The 21,175-nt window shown below is 36.1% G+C and overlaps 1 protein-coding gene across 1 annotated transcript in view; it reads left to right on the plus strand.

Moving 5' to 3' along the window:
- The first annotated feature begins 8,336 nt into the window (after positions 1-8,336).
- The window catches only part of Stacl (SH3 and cysteine-rich domain-containing protein), a 263,899-nt gene continuing 251,060 nt past the window's right edge, over positions 8,337-21,175 (plus strand). The window contains exons 1-2 of the mRNA XM_074095440.1: positions 8,337-8,521; positions 8,804-9,020. The gene's annotated coding sequence lies outside the window, so the exon portion shown is untranslated. The remainder of the gene's footprint in view (positions 8,522-8,803; positions 9,021-21,175) is intronic.

A 21,175-nucleotide genomic window follows, 5' to 3' on the forward strand; every position in this document is an offset into this window, starting at 1 on the left:
GTTTGTGAAGATGATTGGATGTTTGTTACTCAATCACGTCTAAACCGCTGAAACCATTTAGAGGAAATTTGGTATACAGATAGTCTGTGTCCCCGGAAAGGATATTATTATTATTGTTAGCCTATTCTGTCCCACTGCTGAGCAAAGGCCTCCCCTCAAATACTTCCACTCCCCTCTGTCCCCTGCATACAAGGGCCAGTTCTATAAGGAGAGGATATAGGATAGTTTTTATCCCGGAAAATTGCATAGTTTCCGGGTGATAGCGATAAACGAATACTACGCGGACAGAGTCGCGGGCAATGGCTAGTACTTTACAACGGACAAATAATTGTATTTATTTGGGATTAATTTGATACCGAACACAGTATTTTATGCTTAAAAGCTAACTGAATAATATATTAATTTTATTTTATTAGGCATTTAAAAAAAAGTGTAAGTACCCTTTCTTTATTTTCAATTTTGAAAAAATATGGTTTTTCCTACTTAAATTCAAGAGCATAGTCGATGGTTTAAAAGAAAATGTCCCCAAAAAAAATTGTGACGTTTTTTCATACGTACGGGCGTGACAAAAGTGACTCCTAAAATTTTGTAAATATGATTAAATTTAATACATTTTTAAAGAAAATATACCTACTTATAGCCCTACAGCAAATTACCAAACCACGTAATTTTTGTTATGAACGCCATCTATGTTAAAGGTATGTAACTAAAGAGGCAAATGTAGAACCGTGGAAGGAACGAGCGGAATTGAATCTTAGATAATGCAGCTACCCGAAACGAATGGGCATTTAATAATCTTTAGTGACACTAGATGTCATGCAAAACAATCACAAAAATGAAATAAACGTATGGTGTTGTTGATTTTTGTTAGGGTCAAATCTTGCAAGTTTATTTTGACCCACTTTAGTAGTCGGATTGACTTGAAAGTTGGTAAACATATCGACGGGTCTCTGACTCAACCTATAGTATATAAAATTTAACGATATTGGAATAACCATTTTAGACACACGTCCTTAAAGTATATATTATTACAATGCAAGTACAGTCAGCAAAAATGATCTTTTTAACAGAAACTTGTTCAATGTTAAATGTACTCGTATCTTTAAGTTGCTATATACGTGTCAAGATTACACTTAGACTATTTTTATCGATATCCAATATGCTTAGTAACGTAGTTTCCTGGTCTCATGTCCAGGATATTGCTCGTTTATCGAGGGTGGATTAATGAGGTTTGTCAGACATATTTTTTTTATTATCTGCTTTCTTTGAAAAGTTACGAAACTTTGCTATCGGAAATTGTAACGAATACTTGATTATTTAACTTGTTAGAGGTACGTAGGTAGTAAACATTCAATACATATTTTTCATAAGAATCTTTTACTGCAAATTTTATATTTTGTTTCATAATCTCGGCTGATATGCGTCCTGCTGCGGGATACAGGCTTCCTCTTAAAATGAGAGGCTTGGGTCGTAGTTCCTTTTGGGTCCGGAGCGGATCGGGAACTTCACACACATCATTAAATTTTTTCGTACGTGTTTGCAAGTTTCCTCACAATGTTTTCCTTCACCGTTAATCTCATGGTAAATTTCAATAGTAATTTCACACCTAAATTCCGAAAAACTCAGAGGAACGAGCCCGGGATCGAACCCATAACCCCTGCGTGAGTAGGTCATACCATTAGGCTCCCATAGCTTTTCTATGTTTTATTTGAAGGCAAATATAAAAGCGACAAAGACAAATTTATTCATTCGTTTGTTTCTGTTAATTTGTACTTTTTTTTAATTTTCGTGTGCAGTAAATTATATTATATTCATACAAACGAATGACAAAATAACTTAAATTTACTTAACAAACGTTTAAGGGGGAGGCCTTTGCTCAGCAGTGGGACAAAATAAATAAAAATAAAAAACGTTTAATAACAAAATTGAGTTCCCCATTTTTTTGCCTGGAGTCATAAAGTAGAAAGAGCTAAAAAGGCTAAGTCGTTAAACCAGGTTTAAGTTAGGCAGTTGCTATTTGCCGTAATTTTATAGGCTGCTTATTGTCTTACGGTCAAACCCTATAGCCTTTTTGCAACTATACAGGTTGTATTTTTTTAATCTTGTAAGGACATAATTATCTGCCTCAATTAGACATCGAACCTATGACCTCAAGCGTAATAGTAAATATTTCAAACCACTAGACTATCTGGTCCTCAATACATGCACTACTTTTCTACGCAGTAATGGCTTATGTAAGTGGTACAAAATATTATAATTACTTAAGTTTATTTTCTTCTGATCTTGACTTTGCTACACCGTACAAAATAAATCATTTCATGTGTGGCACCTGGCCAAAATTATTGTCTAAAAACGTATACATGCACCTTGACTGATGGCGTAGGTACACAAATGATAAGACACTCTTGTATGAAAAATCATATGTTTTACGCGGTTTTCTTTGAAAATGCGTGATTCAAGTTACTTTGGATTGAACTCTATCAAAATTTTACCAATTTTCTGTGACTCATTTCAGTTTTTCATGTATTCAAACTTTAGGGTGTAGGTATATTTCGATATCTATCTCTACATAGTGTAAAACCACTTTCTTATTAGTCAGTTCCTGGCTGTTTGACCCTCTACATGTATATACCTACAATAATAATACATACACTTAGAACTTTTGAACTAAGTACGTGATTGATTTTAAAAAGCGGTCTTTATCAATAGAGTGATTTAAAAGCAAGGTTTTAATGCATTTAATATTTCAATCTGACGATATTTGTTCAACGTGTCAAATAGAAGGAAACTTGAGGAAATTTATCCGACTGAGTGCTTTCATTGAAAATGCTGTCTTGTTCTATTGAAAACCAACAAAATAAATAAATAATAAAGTAAATATCACAGGACACTTGACACGACCAATTCTCATAGTAATCAAAGCATGTGTTATGTATTAGGTAACGGATCATCATCACCATCATATCAGCCATAGGACGTCCACTGTTGGACATAGGCCTCCCCCATAGACCTCCAGTTGCGTCGGTTGGAAGCGGCTTGCATCCACCGTGAACCCGCGACTTTAACCAGGTCATCCGTCCATCTCGTTGGTGGACGTTCTACGCTGCGCTTGCCGATCCGATCCGCGGTCTCCACTCGAGAACCTTTCGGCCCCAACGACCATCTGCTCTCCGTGCTATATGGCCTGCCCATTGCCACTTCAACGAGCTAATTCGCTTGGCTATGGTGGTGCCGGTAGGCCACGGATAAATATATGTAAATAGATAGATACATATTTCAATACATAATAAACACCCAAGGGCTCGAGAAGAATCATTTGTATTTTAAATACAAATATCTGCTCCGACCGGGGATCGAACCCTCGGGGACCTAAAGCTTCGTAGTCAGGTTCTCAGGTTCTCTAACCACTGAGCTATCCGGTCGTTCAAATAGTGTATGTGAGCAAAAAGTCAGCGATGGCATTACGTTTGTGTTAACCCTTAATAAGTTAGAGGCGATTTAGGGACCACTTGTATTGAGTTGGAAACTGAACCTTATTAATTTCATCATACGCCACAATTTCCATTGTAATTATTGAAAATACGACTTGCTTAAAAAATATTTTTTGTTAGGTACCGTAAGGTTGGGGTACTTTGGCCCTGAAGGGTAACTTTGGCCCATGGGATTAACTCAGTCATGGTTTTATTATTGCTTTGAGAATATGGTTCTTTGCCATGTGGTTGGGGTTAATTGATCGATCACATTTTTATGTATTTAATTTACGTTTTATTTTACGTTTCTATATGGTTTTTATGTGGGCCAAAGTAACGCTCCAATGGGTCAAAGTACCCCGACCTTACGGTATTATATTCGATAGCTGCTTTTGATTCTGTGGTAGTATGCTCCAATAAATGGGGCCTTATTAAGTGTTAAGCGATAGCTTTCTATACCTAACTAATTTACTGTGTAAATAAAATAAATAGGTAAATCATGAAATTCATATTTCATGAAATAATTCTGCTCGCTGAAATATCTATATTCGGGCGATGGCAACGGGCGTCGGGGCACGTCCAGGCGTTCAACTTAGCGACGCTTATATGCTTCGCACGGGTGTAGTTTTGGGGAAAAGCAGGTGCAATTTCACACACAGATCTGCAAGTGTAGTCTGTGCGCCGAGAATCCATACTACTATTATAAATGCGAAAGTGTGTGTGTTTGTATGTTTGTCCGACTTTAACGTCGAAACGGAGCGACGGATCGACTTGATTTTTGGCACAGAGATAGTTTATGGGCCGCGAGTGGCATAGGTCTCTTTTTGCACAGTTCCCAATGGAACAGCGCGCGATAACCGAATTTCACGCGGGCGTAGCCGCGGGCAAAAGCTAGTTGATGATAAAATATAATATCACAGGTTCTTAAACTCGTCACAAATGCGGCCCGCTACTTCTTTTTAACGATTACAACGATTACACGCAAACACCAAAACTACACACACGAAGGACATTTCAGAACGAAATGGCAATATGATTGTTGTGTCCGCTCGCACGTCCACCCGCGCACTTGACAAGCATTGAGTAGGTACCTATTGGTAGAGTCATTCACGATGACGCGTGCCGTGGTTCTTATTAAAATGTCTTCGTGGATGGCACTAGGTATACCTGATACCAACTTTGCTAAACTCAATGCGGGCAGTGATAAGCACTGCCCGTCATTTAATTTGCGATAATTTAGCGACAGTCGCTGCTGCGAGAAGTTATGATAATACTTATTAACTCCAGATAAATTTAGTATCTTATTAGTATGTTATTTGATGTCTGTATTATAATTACTACTAATACCGCGCAGACAAAGTCGCGATTAATAGATAGTTATTCTAATAAGTTCTCCTGTTTCAAACATTAGACCTAATTTTTCAGATTGCATCTAGTTCCAATTGTGACCCTAAATCGAATTTGTACAAATTTATTTGGATTCATAACCGGACCAAGATACCCTCGCCTTGCCTTAGAACCCCATTAAGCCTCAATGAGTCTCAATTGGTCCATGTCAATATTGTCAATCCATTTCGATTTCTACAATTACACTTCTGACTTTGCCGCAACTTTGCTGAAAACGTTTTTGGTATAATATGCACAGTTTTAATATTAAAAACACTTACCAAAATTAGAAATACACACATCATAGTGTTATTTTGCATCCCTAGGCAGTTTTGAACATTTATGCATTACTATTGTGTCGAGTGATAATGAATATCCTAAGACTTTTTTGATGTGTGTATTTTCTAATGATGTATAACTTTATGATATTTTGTGATTTCTTTATATTTCGTCGACATATCTACCAGCTTAATCACGATCTTCACCCCGTGCAAATATTCATCATCATCATCATCTCAGCCGTAGGACGTCCACTGTTAGACATAGGCCTCCCCCACAGACCTCCAGTTGCTTCGGTTGGCAGCGGCCTGCATCCACCGTGAACCCGCGGCTTTAACCAGGTCATCCGTCCATCTTGTTGGTGGACGTCCTACGCTGCGCTTGCCGATCCGCGGCCTCCACTCGAGAACTGTGCAAATTATGTTTAATGTAATTAACGTGAATCATTTCAAACACTGTTTTTTTTCTATTAGCTCTAAGTACTAATTATTACCACGTCGACATAATCAGTAGTTTCTGTCACCATAATCACATTTTGTAAAAATGTAAATAAGGCAACCTTGTATACACATAAATCTGCTCATATTCACACACAAAGAACAGAAGAAAGATCAGATTGAAAGGTCAGTGCGGATTGACGTACACTATTAAATTGTTTCGTAGGGTTACCCAACACATTTTTCTTCATCGAAAAGCTCATAGTGAATTTCAATTGTATTTTTCAATCAAAGAATCAGATTGTGAAAAAGAAAGACGCTTTTCGTGAGAAACTAAAGGTCAAGCTACTACTACCACGGCTTTGAAATTATCCCCGTTAAATTTATTTAATAAAAAACGGTTCGCGAGATAAAAAGTTATCGTTGAATGAATTTTTATACAGACGAGCTGTGAACTTCCTGCTCGCTCGAAACTCGGTTAATAAAAGAATAACAGTAGATAACATCGCTTAATACTACAACCATAAAACCATCGCCGTAGACAACATTGATTCTCCTTTCGAAAACATTATTAAGTCATCACCGGAATCATCGGCATAGGAGTTAGTGACACTGAAATATGAAGCTATGAGTGTACGATCGACCTTTGAGTGGTCGAGAATATTTTCAGTGTCGCCCGTTTACTGGGAGTTGTCGCTTCGAGAATAGATTCTGCGTCGGGAGTTGGCGACAGCCGCGCGTGACGTCACGACACGTCATGTGATGCGCCTGGGCATCCGAGCCGAGTCCAGCTAATTATTTAATCGTTTGCGGTTCCCGGATAACGCAACCGCGGACATTGTCACGTATTGTTACTACTGTGACTAACGCGGGATTGCATGGAACAGAATTAACTAATATAAAGCCGAGTTACGCGCAAACCCAGAGTTAACGTATTATTTTTTTAACCTTGGACCATGCAAGTCGTCCTAAATAACAAAAATGGCGTTTATTTATGGAAGTAAAAATAATCTTTACATAGTATAAATATAAAGTCACTTCCGTCGTCGTCGATCCTACGGTGTTTAAAGTTATAGCGACGGTTTTATATATACGGTGTTTACTATATAGTATATATATATATATATATATATATATATATATATATATATATATAATACATATACTAGAGACGCGCCCCAGCTTTACGCGGGTGTAGTTTTTGGGAAATGGACCTGAACAATGTGAAGTGCCTTGAACTTTTTTGAATTGTACCCGTGCAAAACCGGGGCGGGTCGCTAGTAAATAGGTACTATAAAAGAGTAACTTAATTGACTGATATACAACGCACAGCCTCATCTATTGTACATTGTACTTGACATTTGGCAGACACATTTCTTGAGGATCATCTCATAGCAGTGCACTAAGAAGGGATTGCCCAGGATTGCCCTAAATTCTTACAGATGTTCTTACGTAATAAAGAGTATTATAAATATAATTTGCAAGTATTTTAACTTGAACGAGGTTTTTGACAGGTTTTCAAAAAGAAAAGCACAATTCATAAAATAGTATTTAGAAGTACACATTCTGTCATGCAGCTCGTATGACAAAAACTCTACCAACATTTTAAGTTGGTTTCAAACAGGGAAAGACCACCTTGCTACTGAATTAACAATTAAACATATTATTATATCTTTAATCACGTTTTTGTGAATCATGTTAAAAGACATAGGCAGTGTTCACATATATCATCGTCAAAGAAACCTACTTTAAAGTAATGGCTATGGCCATTTAGGCCATCCCTGCTGCTGGTAGCGTGCTACAAATGGATAAAACTGATAACACAAAACAACTACCCTGTATGCTTAACATGTTCTATAATAAACCCGTCAAGTGCGAGTCTGATTCGCACACTGAAGGTTCCGTACAAATTTTAAAATATTATGTCAAAATATGAAGGCTTTAATCGATCGCATCCATAAACATCCATAGTGTTAGTTAGCAGAGCTCTGTTTCCAAGCAAATTGTACGAAATATGGAGAAATTTTAAACGACATAAACAAATTTACGGAATTTTAGAGATAAATCTGGTTTATGTATTTGTTGGTAAAACATGCGTAGGTACTAATAATGAGCAAATTTCAGGACCTGCAAGTCATTAGGAAGCTGACCACCTTCGAAACAAAAATTAGAAAAAGCTGACTTCGGTGCCTTCTCATTTCTTTGTTTGTTAATATTTTGAAAACGAAAAATACTTACAACTTTTATCTACTCAACATGGGACAGGTCGGAAAATTTTTTCGTGCCCTCTTTAGTTATGTGAGAGCCCCTCTTAAAAACGTTTAAAAATATTTTTTGGAAATTTTTATGGCTTTCGTTCAGCAATGCTTAGACCGTGAAAATCTGAACTCTCTAACCGTTTGGCTGTAAAACCTGTGTAACAGGGGGACATGTGACTGACAGTAATATTCCATTTTGGACTCTGCTGGTACCAAATCCTAAAAAATTAACAAAAATAAGGTCAATTAGGTGATTACTTTATAATCACAAATTTAAATGACCAGGTTAATTATATTTTCGAATGACAAAATGGTGTCTAATCCTGATATTTAAATTGTTTCGCAGCACTCATTTTACATGCCGTGTTACAAACGTGTGTTACCAAAACGATGATTGACGTATCTAGGTTAGTAACGCCGAGTAACGTGGCACTGTCGTTTCGCGGCAAAGGTAATTGCATAGTGGGTTTGCATGCAGTGTGCACGCAGGTTAAGCGGCCGAGTTGGCGCCGTCAGCCGCTCGGCAGTCCACCGTCGACCGCTGCGCCCGTCAGCCGCGCGCTCGCGCACTCGCCCCATGGACTACGATCGACCAAACGAACACACATATCTCATATCTATCCATCATTTCTTCAACACTTAAACGACCCCGCCAAAGCTCAAAACCCCGTGATCTAAAATGAACGCTGAAGTCAGTCCAAAAAACTTTCGTCGACTTTCAAACACATATCACACTAACGATTGACATATCCTATGAGTTTGTTTTAACGGACCCCGCTTCACTTCTTCGTTTACCCACCATGCTAATCAAAGGAAAATTTTACCAAAACCTATTTATACACAAGAAGCGACTGAAACTTTCTACTTGCAACCTTTGAAAACTATACACACAATTTATAAAACTATTTACACTGTTTTATAAATGGTTTTAGACATTGTTTTATCCTCTTAAATCGTAATCCTTTAAGCAAAGTTAAGTGTGACCAAAGACATTAAAAAATATTAAATAAGTCATAGTGCGTGTGAAATTTCGTAGAACTTATAAAAATAGTGTGTGGTTTTATCTCATGTGTTAAAAAACATAAACTAAGTGTGCCACTAGAAACTAGTATAAATAAACAATAAGAATAGGTCATAGTGTGTGTCTTAGTGCGGATTGTGTATTAGTGTCCTTCTATAAACTCAAATTGGTAAGACAATTTTTATTTATAAACGTTACGAACAAACTTCAGCGAGGTCAATGATCTCCGTAGGTGTGAAGCAAATTTATTATCGCCACATTTTAATTATTTACAAATTTAAGTATTTTGATATTTATACTTATAGATAATATATTTATACCTATCTGATATAAAGGATGTTTCTTATAATAAACATATTTTAACTAAATGATAACTAAGATTGTTTTTTTTTGAATATTTTTGTAATTTTTTTTATTTCAATTCAAAAATTTTACTTTTACGGTCATCCCGTAAAACCTTAATTGAAAATACAAACTGAAATATAGATGCACAGAAAAACCAGAAAAATAAGACCAGCATTGGGAATCGAACCCAGGTCCTCGGCATTCCGTGCCACGTGCTATACTGCTACACCACTGCTGGTCTTATTTTTCTGGTTTTTCTGTGCATCTATATTTCAGTTTGTATTTTCAATTAAATGATAACTTTTTAAGTAGGTGTGCAAGAGTTCTATTAGACGATGTATGAAAGAAACTACAGTTAGATAGGTACTTAAAGATAAATTGATACATTTCATTACGTTGAATATTTTTTAACCCCTATAATTGGCAGCGTATCTAATAAGAAACATAATTTAAGATCATCTCATTGTATTTTTTCAAAAGTTTTTGGTGTTAGTTCTACAAGAATCCAACGAGGTTTGAATTCGGTACACTTGTCTCACCTTGCCAAGTTTAGGGATAACTAACACTTACAATGCTACGTAGCCTGCTACAGATTCTTACAAGGTCTACGGCGTAGCCCCGTGGCACGAATAATTATGAAAATTACCTCTTTGTGATTACGTTCAACGTAGCTGCTTGATCCGGACTAATTTCACATGAAAATGTTCAGTTGGTCTCATAAATTGTTTGACCCTAATTGCGAGCTTCACATACTCGTACATAGTACTTAATTATGTACTTCACAGGAAGGAACGCCTATACTTTATTGAATAAACAGCAATTTACTTGTTCTCGCTATGTCTTTGCTCGTATTCACTACTGTTAAAGTCTTTTTTTATTCTAGTCTTTATCTTTATGGGATAGTAAATAAAACCTTTTCTGGGGATTAAAATATCAGCAACATAATATATGTATTTTCTAGACTGGGCTTCCAACTAGCGAGAAAAGAGCATTGACGCACAGAATTGATCAAGTGCATTAGTTCAAGTCCAAATCTCGTACCGGATCCATTTATAAAGCTTTTGTCTACGACTTTATTCGCGTTAAAATAATTAAACTCATCAACCCACTCTTGTCTCAGAATCAAGCGTCAACATTTCAACCCTTTTCTTACCCCTTCAAGAGTTGTTTAAAATAAAGTTAAATTATGATTAATACTTAGCTAAAAAAAATATGTATCTGTAGCTGAATATATCAGTTTTGATTTTTCTACATTTTTTCACTTGGCACTCGTTTCGCTCTGCCGCGATCAAAGCACAGCCTTAATACTTAGCTTGTCTGTTTTTATGTGGTTTCTATTAATTTTACTGCAGTTTTTTTACATTAAACTTTATCTCACCTGATAAAAGCACAGATAAGACCAATGTGTATCTCATTGGTTCAGTAACAGCCAATTCATTCTAGCCTTGTAGAGCCTTACTTGTAGAGAGCGAGAGAGAGTGCTGAGGCATCGACTTCAGACTAGTAGAAAAATATTTTCATGTTTTTTTTTTTAGTCGGTTCAATTTTTTATATATTTTTTTCATGCTCTTTAGTGTTTAATGTCAACTGCTCAACTGCAAAAGATTGCTTTTTCCGATGCCGAGACGTTCATTATTGAGGAGTAACGGTGCTTCACCACCCGTCCCATTTCACCATAAGAATACATTACGACTAGCATAAGTTGCTTAGAAACTGTGTTAAAATAATTGAAATTCAACCCGTGAAGTACTTGTTATTGAGTAGTAGCTCCGTCGGTCAAATGTGGTCTTCATCATCAGTCCTACTTCACCAAATGATGATTTTTAAGAGAAAATGCACGAGTTACTACTAAATACTATATCCAAATTACCATAGGTGTCCCTCCAATATTTGAAGAGCTCTTGATATCCTTAGGATTCAATCGTCAGATTCTGATTTGGTATACTTATGGGACCTAATTGTCATTCTTCAACGAAAGAAAAAAAATTCAAACCGGTTCATAAATTAAGATTGTTTTTTTGGAATCTTTTTGTATTTTTTATTTCAATTCCAAATTTTTACTTTTACGGTCATCCCGTAAAAAATGACGTGGTCATAAATGACGGAGTTCTGAAGTAACAAACAAAAAAACAACCGAATTGATAAACTCCTCCTTTTTTTGTAATTGGTTAAAAATATTGCGCTTTTGTCGTATGGTTACTCCTGGTTAATCAGTTGACAATTCTTAAACAGACAATGAAAATTATTTTTTGTGCAAGTAAGATCCACACAACATGGCATTCGGCATGGACATGGGTGTCGCGTGCTCCTAGATGAAGGGCTACGAATTAGCCCGAAACATATCGAACTAAACTCGCTTTAAGATGTGAGTTATCCGGGCTTATTTTATTAGGTATACGAGTGAGTCTCACGGTAGTTTAATGTTCAAAGATAATTACGAGTATAATGTTGAAAATAGCCTGAATGGCTTCGAGAAAAGTATGGTACGGCCGTGCCTTTGTTTTTGTTTTGCTCGACTTGGCGGGGGCACTACCGTGCCCCTAGATTCATTGACTTTTGCCGTCAAGATTCTACCAGTGCTTCGCCACTTACAAATACTTCCCCGGCTACCCTTGATACGTAGTAGAATCACTAGTCTCTTTGGCAATTCACACCTGAAAACGTACTGTGACTGCCACTTACATTGTCGGTGGTAAAACGGATCCTATGTAGGTAAATATAGCACTTGTCAAATGGGAGTGTTGGATGTCTGTAGTAATGATTTGTTGTGGCATGTGTACTTAGTAAATTTAGACGGACACTTTTATCAGATAATACCAGAGGCCGTTTTGTCTAACGTTTCTGACACGCGCGATCGTTTTTGTATGTGAAAACTGTCATTTGATTGCGATCGCGATCGCGATTCGAGCGTCAGAAACGCTAGGTAATACGGCCTCTGATCGGGATAATGACCTAACTGTCACTATAAACGGGCAATCTGGGCAAGCAATTATAATCTGACAAGGGCAAGGGCAGTGTCTAACGTCGTTCGGTCTTCCTGAAATTACTAATCAGGCTCCTGATGTCTCTCGGGAAACGTATAATACTGAAGCTTGACGTAAGGATGCAAAAAAAACAATTAAAAAATATATTTAGTTCCCATGGTATTGATTTGTTATAACACTAACCCGCTCCGCCTCCGCCATCAGTATGTTTCTAGCTTTATTAATCGTGACGAAATTTAATATGAATTTAATATTTTATTTTGTGAAGGATTTGGGAAAATAGTTATCCCGGAAAACGTGTGCGTGCACGATAGAGAAATTCTTCGTAGACGAATATTATTTATTATATTTTTCGTTGATGGTTCACAGTACATTTTTTTTGCATGTTGAATTTATGTGTTCTAGTACCTGGGCTACGTAACCAGCGTTTTCCCAGCGATAAGACCAAACTAGATCGATTTTTCATCCCCGAAAACCCCTACATACCAAATTTCATCAAAATCATTTATGCCGTTTCCGATATTCTAATTGTATATATACATATACAAGAATTGCTCGTTTAAAGGTATTAGATAAATGTACAATAAGAGTTATTATTATATACATACATACAAATACTTTTCTCCAGAAAGCCTAGAATATTTTTACCTATTAATAATATTCTATTTTATTTTCAACGTTTTTGTAGTTGGTTCCATTTTTATTAAAAAAAAAAACGAATCTTAACACCTGCTGACGTGACAACTATCACAGATTTGTTTCTCTCTTGTGTTAAATTATTGTACGCAATACATTGCTTCTCAAAAGATAATCATAAACTAAATATGATGTGGTAGTTACGCTAAACTTAAAATTCATTCAATATCGTTTCGTAGCATTAAAACCAACGGCTGGTTAAATTGTTTTGTGTTTTTATAAAAATAAGTTTCTTGTAAAAATTTCATTTTTAATATACCCTTTTTTTGCTGACTGTACTTTTTGTTGACTGTACTTGTATTGTCACCCAAACTACATTTGAATACCAAATTTCAAGTCGATGCCATTAACCGTTAAATAGTTCCGTCCTGTGGAGACGATCCTGGCCGGACTACCAGGATGTCACTATCAGATTATTTTATTGTCATCAGATTTACATAAGTTTACCAAATTTCAAGTCGATCGGACTACTGGAAGTGTGTCAAATTTAACTTGCGAGATTTGACCCAAATAAATAAACGTACAGGGCAAGTTAAATAAAAGCTTGTACATTATAATATACTGTATCATAGTTAATTATCGTATCACAACAGAAAACGTTTATACTAATATAACTACCGTCGTTTAGACGTCTAATATTTTGAACTCCGCCCAGTGTTGGTTATCTTGACTGTTAACCCTTTTCCAGGTCCCTCTAATTTAGACAGACACGCTACTAAAAATTTAAAAAATGAATCATAGCTATATATTGTTCACCTATGAGACATTAATTTAAAAACGAAGATATTTTTAACGACTTCAATTGATTTTGTACCATATTGTAAATTAGACAAGGTCGAATATTTGTTTACATTTATGTCGTCACTATAAATTCACTAAGCCTGGAAAAAGGTCGATTTGCTCGCTGTCTGGGGGTTGATCTATCATCGGGTATAGGGCAAATCCGCGTAACTAGCATTAGATAATTCCGCGTATCTGACAAATTAAGTAATTTCAATGTGTACTTTATATTCTTTGAAAGAAAACAAATATTAAACACTTACTATACTTAATAAGAGTTAGTGCAGATACCAATTTGACCGAAGTTGAGTTTTGGCCGAAACCTAATCAGAATTTGAGGGTGATTTTAGCAAATAATAATCTAAAAACTTGTTTTCATTTAAAAGGAAGCGATAAAACAGGACAAAATAGAGTTGAATAAACTATGTTGAAAACTAACCTAAACTAAATTAAGTTGATTGCTGCCGAACGCCACAAGAAAGTACAGTCGAAAAATTGAATCATGATCCTAACATTTGTGCTACTAATGTCATGTTGACATCTCATACTTTTGTCAAGGAAATCATAGTGAAATTTATTATTAAAAGGTTCCAACCCTGGGTCATGATTCAATTTGTTTGACCATACTTAGACAAATCTAGTTTCGGTTTGCTTTCGGATTGCTTGCCGAAACAGGAAGAATACCGAAACTTCAAATACGACAAAACTCTCTTAATAGAAACTGAAAGTTGTGTCGAACACTACATAAAAATCGACGAAACGAATTAATCCAACTTTTTTAACTCCACTCTTTATGTATTTAGTTAATAGCTTCTTAATTATCAATTGTCTTAATAAGTACGCCAAAGTCGTTTTATGAAACTACGTCTTCTGTTCCTACCGCATGTTGGTAGGTGGTAGCGCTAATCCTACAGACCGCGGATTTGACGCCCGAGTATTTACGCGTGTTTTGCAGCAGACATTTCGTTTTGGCAGATTGTCAAACATTTTCCACCGAATGGCCAGGGCTGGGGTCACTTGTTCTCATCAAACACGACAAGCGATAGAGTGGAAGCGTTTGAGTGGCATTTGCGTAGAGCGTGCCATTTTAAACCTAATCGGTGATGGAAGGACGGTTTTGTCGCGTTTTCACAATACTGCTAAAGTCAACTAAGTAGCTGTATACACCGTGTTTTTTTTATTTAGTTGACTTTGATAAATGGTTTTGTTCATTAATAAGGTTACGGGAAAATCTAAAAAAAAAATACTTGAGTTCACAGTCATTTCAAATGTGAAATTGTAAAATTCAGAAATACATAGACATAGACGAGATACTAATATAACAAAGACATGAAATAACCTCAATTTTTTGGCATATTATTTTTAGTGTTGTTATTTTGTCCCCGTTACTCAGGAAACATTAGTGATGCTTGCTTAGAAAAATGTTTGCAATGCATAGGTACTAAAAGCAAGATTAGGTGATGGGAAATAAAGGAATTGCCTAAAAACTGACAAAAATTCTAACTTTTAGTGAATTTGGACCCCATAAAATCATACTTTTAAGAAGTAATCCGGGAGACGTTCCATGGCAACCAGCTATATTAAAAAGTTGATTGATCCACAAACATAAAAAATATATTTTACGTTATAAATTTAGAATCTTTTACACTGTTTTATCTACTTAACTTTTACGGTTACCTACTAACATACCATGGATCTATCGGTCTGAAATAAAGTTTGTTTAATTATTTTTCATTATTATATTTTTGTCGCGCATTCATTTTCATTTATTTTCATTCTTGATTATCTTATGTAAACAGTATAAGTTTGACAATACTAGCCGTTTTTCTTTCAATTTAATTTTCTTCTAAAATACAATTATAGTTTGACAAATAGTTTTATATGACGTGTAGAATGTGCCGTTAAATTTAATGGAAATAAAAACAAACACAGTATAGATTGCAGGGTTACTCGGATGATTTTAATCGTCACATAAAAGCACTGTTTAAAACATCAGCTGCCGTAGGGCTAAACGTGTTTTAACGATACTTTTAACTATCGTTGGAAAATTAAGGTACTGTCGCGTATTGGCAATCGTATATTTTTCTTTTGTTTTATTTGTGTTTACTGTTTTTTTGTTTTAATTTTATTTTATTTGTGTGTCATTATGAATGTAAATAAATGTCTTCATTCTTTTTTTCTTTATTGATTTCAAATCGGTGGCTCTTTGTCTCTCTATCAGTTTGTGGTGTGTTTATTTAGTATCATGTATGATTGAAAAAACAGTAAGTATATATAGCTACGCAACCATTTAAATAAATATTTATCTGCATGCAATTGAAATACGTGGAGCACCTATTTGTATCGTAGAAGTCCATTTCAGAAGAAAACGTCGAGATAAAAACTTTTACTTTGTGGACTAAATTCGAGTTACATACTCGTATTAACATAGCCTTTTTATATTCTATTCGCCAAGCAATGACCAGTCGGCCTTTCAAACTGCAGTCAGGATACTATTGGCACGTGACCTCCAGAAATTCAATTAAAAAAACATAAGATCTAGATCCAGAAATAAAAGTTTCACATCGGGTCGAGCATTACGTGGAGTCCAAGCGCTCATAGGTTATTCAATGAATTATCTAGTTGAACGATGCGGCATTTGCCGAAATACTGTGACCTATATGTACAGTCCTCGGGGGATAAGTTGGTCCTTGCCTGATGTAGTTACAAGTTGTTGCGAATGTAACTTTTTACATTACATAAAATATTAACGAAAGCAAATAACATATGTTTGAGCTTGAAGAAGCGTTGGCTGATGGAATAAATATATTCTTGAGTGACGTCCACATGGTGAATGTCACAGGAGGCTGTTGGATGAGGGCGCTGCAGGACTAGACGTTGTTGATTTTTTAGGGAAGTCCTATTTCTAGCAGTGGACGTCTTTTGACTGGTGATGGTGATGATGATGATAAACAAAGGCTAGCCTATGTAATTCTACTACTGAACACAGTCCACTAATTAAAATAAGAGTATTTGCGCTATAGTTCCCACGTGGGTCCAGTTTGGATTGGAAACTTTACACACACAATAATTAAATTGCTCTTGGCCCATCCTAAGAGAATAAAGCTTAAAAAAATCCTCATTCCTCAAGTCTTCATTTCGTCTCGAATGAATACAAAAAAGCAAACTTAAATCTCTCATCGCAAGACAAAATTCTATTCATCATCATCATCATATCAGCCGTAGGACGTCCACGGTTGGACATAGGTCTCAACCATACACTTTTTTTTATTATTCGACTGGATGGCAAACGAGCAAGTGGGTCTCCTGATGGTAAGAGATCACCACCGCCCATAAACATCTGCAACACCAGGGGTATTGCAGATGCGTTGCCAACCTAGAGGCCTAAGATGGGATACCTCAAGAGCCAGTAATTTCACCGGCTGTCTTACTCTCCACGCCGAAACATAACAGTGCAAGCACTGCTGCTTCACGGCAGGATTAGCGAGCAAGATGGTGGTAGCAATCCGGGCGGACCTTGCACAAGGTCCTACCACCTGCAAAAAACCTCCAGTTGCTTTGCTTGGAAGCGGCCTGCATGTACCGTGAACCCGCGGCTAGTAAGGTTATCCGGCCATCTCGTTGGTGGGTGTTATGTTACGCTGCGCTTCCCCATCCCCAAATTCTGAAATAAAATGCTATTGCAACGTGAAATTAAGAGAAGTATCTTCGTTCCATTCTCCATACAAACGTAGTCCCGGTCTCATTTGAAAACTAGGCAACAAAAATAGATGAAATTTTGTAAGTATGGACTAGACTTAATTATCTATGCCTGTGGTTTTTCAGATTTTCATATAAATGTGTAATATCAGAATTACAGGAGCTCAAAAGTCGACAAAAAAAAGATGTCGACTACGCACGAGAATTACAGACTAATAAAGCATTTTTACAAGAATCTAAAAAACCACAGGCATAGAAAATATAATGAATATATTAATTGTAAAATATCATTGATTTCTGTGCTATACTTTTCGTATAATATGAGGACAACGAAACCCAAAATTCAACCGCCCAATTCTTGAAAAGCCTACAGCTATCTCGATATAAATTACGGACGTCGTTGCGGAAGGCATGGGGGGACGGCTGCGAGCGCTTATGTCACGAGCGATAAAGACAGCAATATCCCAAACGAATACCTAACGCGGCCGCGCGGCCGACAGGGAAACTTCTTAAGGGTGTAAAACGACAAGATGTTTGCCCTTGAAACTTTACTAGTAAACAACATTTTATTTTAAGGCATTAGAGAAAAATATCGGCCGTGCCAGGAATATTTCTAAACTCCAGAATATTTGGGTTATGATCTATAAAAATAAATTAAAATGCCAACACATTGTTATTTTATTTTAAATGCAAACTCTTTGTTCTATTTCGGCGGTTTAGGACCACAATGAGAAAATTCCATTAGGACCAATGCTTGATATTACCACATCTTGAAATTACCGATTCTTACCACACCACAAATGACACCATTTCTGAAATTATTTTATTGTATTTTAATGATAACCTACACCACTATTTTAGGACACCCAATGCGATAGTAATATTTGACTCTATTCTATGGATTGCGCTATGTACTAATTAGTATGAAACATGCAGACAGGAAAGTTGAACATCCTAAATACACATTTTTTAGACGTACGTGTAAAGTTTCTGTCTGGAATATGTCTGTAAGTATTAATTAAAGCATATCATAAAGCGTAGCATTTTATACTCGTATCTACGAGTACACGTTCATACCTAGTACTGTGATTAAGATTAGTACTCTTACTAAATCTAGTCTCTATTATTGCTACAACCATTATGCTACAAACATTAATACTAAGTGATGGCCACTCCTGGCTCCAGCACTTAAGAATAAAATAGATCCTTTTTAGTAGAACTTTAGATTTAGGATAGGATAGTGTAAGTGACCATCTACATGTATTGTATTCATTTGTTATACTATTAATGAATATGAAGGACTAGAGGCAATTACTTACATATACAACCTTGGAATCAAGCCTAATCCTATTGTTGTTCATTGAACGTCTTATCGATTATTAGTCGATTGCTTGCCTTGCCTTGCCTTGATCAGACCAGTCGTTGACTTACAGTTTAAATACAGCCTGTATTTTTCTTATAAACAAAACTTAATTGGTAGTAAATTAAAAAAAGGCCGTAATAACAAAGTTTCATAATGTTATACTAAAAAAATATAAAATGCAACTTGTTTTAAGGGTTTCGTTCTTCAAAATGAAATAAAGGAACCCTTCCTAAAGGATCACTTAACTGTCTGTCTGTCGAAAGTATAACTAAACTTAAAAAAAAAACTTTATAGTTTTAAACGCTTTAGGGACTTGTATGGACCTATTGGCGATAGCTGTACCAATTTAACGTGGTACCAAGATATAAAATAAAACGAATGTAGTAAAAATCATCAATATCTCTTGAAAAGTAAGGAAGATCCGAGCGCGCGTGCTTACAATAATACATTTGCTCGAAAAAAATATTTTCAAAGGATGTATACATGACTCGTAAGTTCATTTTTCATCACATTTGCTCGTAAACTGTGTCGTAACATGCAGGCTACTTTGGTTGTAATCCCCAAATAAAATCCTCGACCTTATATTTTTTCTTTTACAAATATACGATTTTACTTGCAAATGTGATGAAAAACATTGTATGTCGCACGGGCGGTGCTAGAATTATGAACATCGACTCGTTAAAGCCCTCAGTCTTAGACTTCGGGCTTCTAATAGACTCTCGTTCGTAATTCCTTATTTACCGCCCTTACGAATGTACTATTACATTACGGTCTCTATGTCTAAAATCGCATCTTTTCTTACTAGCTAATTATGTAGTGTTGTCAAACGCAAGCCTTTTTCTATGAAAAATGTTTCATAGAAAAACAAGTGCGTTAATGAACACCCTTGACTTTAACTATGACACTACGCTGATACGCTTTTAAAATTTACAAATTATGTATTACAAAAAATGACATCATGATACTAAAAAAAGGCCCAGGCCCGACAGTGGGACAGAATATTATCATCGTAAAAAGTTTTTATGATCTGAGAACCTACGAAACAGGTGCGCCACTTTTTCTTCACAAGCTAGCCCCAGGTGTACTCCTCTGATATGCAAATTGCGTGTAGGTCTACACTGCTTGCCGATATAGGTGTTTTTGGGAAGCTACTTAATAATTATGTAAAAACTCATGGGACGACCCTAAAAGTAACTATTCGATTACATTAAGCTCCTGTATTGATGCTTAAGCGTTGCGTTTTATTGTGTGGCAAATAAGGCAATTATGGATACTTAAGAGAAGTTTCCCTGCCGGCCGCGCGGCCGCGTTAGGTGTTCGTTGGGATATTGCTGTCTTTATCGCTCGTGACAAAAGCGCTTTCAGCCGTCTCCCCCATGCCTACCGCAACGACGTCCGTAATTTATATCGAGATAGCTGTAGGCTTCCAAGATTTGGGCGGTTAAATTTTGGGTTTCGCTGTCCTCATATTATACGAAAAGTACTCGTATAGCACAGAAATCAATGATATTTTACAATCAAGATATTCATTATATTTTCTATGCCTGTGGTTTTTTCGATTTTTGTAAAAATGCTTTATTCGTCTGTAATTCTCGTGCAAAGTTGTGATCTTTTTTTTGTCGACTTTTGAGATACTGTAATTCTGATATTATACATTTAATATTTATATGAAAATCTGAAAAACCACAGGTATAGATAATTACGTCTAGTCCTTACTTAAAAAATTTCATGTATTTCTGTTGCCTAGTTTTCAAATGAGACCGGGGCTACGTTTGTATGGCGAATGAATCGAAGAGACTTCTCTTAAGCCAACGCGAAAAGTGTTAATTCTAGCTCCTAGATGTGCAAAATAGTATATAAGTGAGATATTTTGTTTTTCATTACAGCGGCCAACCAGAACTAAATAACCTACCTAACCAACAAAAAAGTTGGAAATCCCCCGACTTAATCACTTCAAAGTTCAATATCTTTAAAACGGCTGAACCGATTTTGATGAAACATATGTAAGAACCATCGCTAGAAAACCTGCTTTCAAATAAAAACACCGCATTCAAATCGCTCCACCCGTTTATGAGCTACGGTGCCACAGACGGACACACAGATAGACAGACCAGACAGACAGACACACATAGCGGTCAAACTTATAACACCCCTCTTTTTGCGTCGGGGGTTAAAAACCACCAGTAACGCGTCAAGTTTAGTTAATTTGTTCATTCAACATAAAATGATAAGTCATAATAATAAATCTATTAACTGTATTTTGTAGCCTATTGGTTTAAAAAAAACCTAATAAATTGCGACATTAACTCGACACAACGCAATAAATTGCTGCCTGATTGGATTGTTTTTGTCACTAACTCATTCACAACTAATTTACACACATAAAATCACGTTGCACGAATATAGTAACTTGCGTTGAAAAATTGTGTTGCATTGTATCTGTGTTGCTCTTACATA

The sequence above is a fragment of the Choristoneura fumiferana genome, chromosome 12 (genome assembly GCF_025370935.1).
Source record: "Choristoneura fumiferana chromosome 12, NRCan_CFum_1, whole genome shotgun sequence".
Lineage (NCBI taxonomy): Eukaryota > Metazoa > Arthropoda > Insecta > Lepidoptera > Tortricidae > Choristoneura > Choristoneura fumiferana.